General features: G+C 49.3%; 1 non-coding gene across 1 annotated transcript; it reads left to right on the top strand.

The window, feature by feature from the left end:
- The first annotated feature begins 268 nt into the window (after window positions 1-268).
- On the top strand, window positions 269-341 carry TRNAG-UCC. The gene has a single exon. It is a non-coding gene; the product is annotated as a tRNA-Gly (tRNA).
- The last annotated feature ends 316 nt before the right edge of the window (window positions 342-657 follow it).

The raw sequence follows: 657 nt of genomic DNA, 5'->3' as shown, positions 1-657 counted from the left end.
AGTCTGAGAGAAGAGGCTTCTTTGGGGTGGGGGCAATCAGCCAGTAACTTGAGACACAAAGACACAACGACTGCTCAGGTAGCAGGCTGCCTGCCTGGGGAAGGGAGGGCCTATCCTCTGGGTGGAGTGGTGTATGGAAAGCCATTTGTCACCTCCCTAGGGTGGCCGGACACCAGCACTCTAGCTGGGGGGCCAGTAGCTTCCCCAGTGTCTACTCGGACAGAGCATATGTCACAGTGTGATACTTTATGTATTCATTCACAGGAATTCCTTGGTGGTCCAGTGGTTAGGACTCTGCGTTTCCACTGCAGGGGGCCTGGGTTCAATCCCTGGTCGGGGAACTAAGACCCCACAAGACACATGGCACAGCCAAAAAAAAAAAAAAAGAAAAGAAAATATATATTCATTTACTTATCTGTCATCAGTGTCATGAAAACATGAGCTCCTTGGGGACAGAGACCCTCAAAGAACAAGCAGGTGATTCACACAATTTCTGTGTGATGAGGGACTTCCCTGGTGGTTCAGTGCTTAAGACTCCGCACTTTCAATGCATGGCACATGGGTTTGATCCCTGATCAGGGAAGTAAAATCCCACATGCTGTGTGATGTGGCCAAAGGCAAAATAACACAGATCCATGTGATGAGCAATCTGGCAAG

Source organism: Bubalus bubalis, chromosome 11, assembly GCF_019923935.1.
Source record: "Bubalus bubalis isolate 160015118507 breed Murrah chromosome 11, NDDB_SH_1, whole genome shotgun sequence".
Classification (NCBI taxonomy): domain Eukaryota; kingdom Metazoa; phylum Chordata; class Mammalia; order Artiodactyla; family Bovidae; genus Bubalus; species Bubalus bubalis.
The sequence above is the reverse complement of the archived record's forward strand: the minus strand, read 5'-3'. Positions and strand labels throughout refer to the sequence as shown.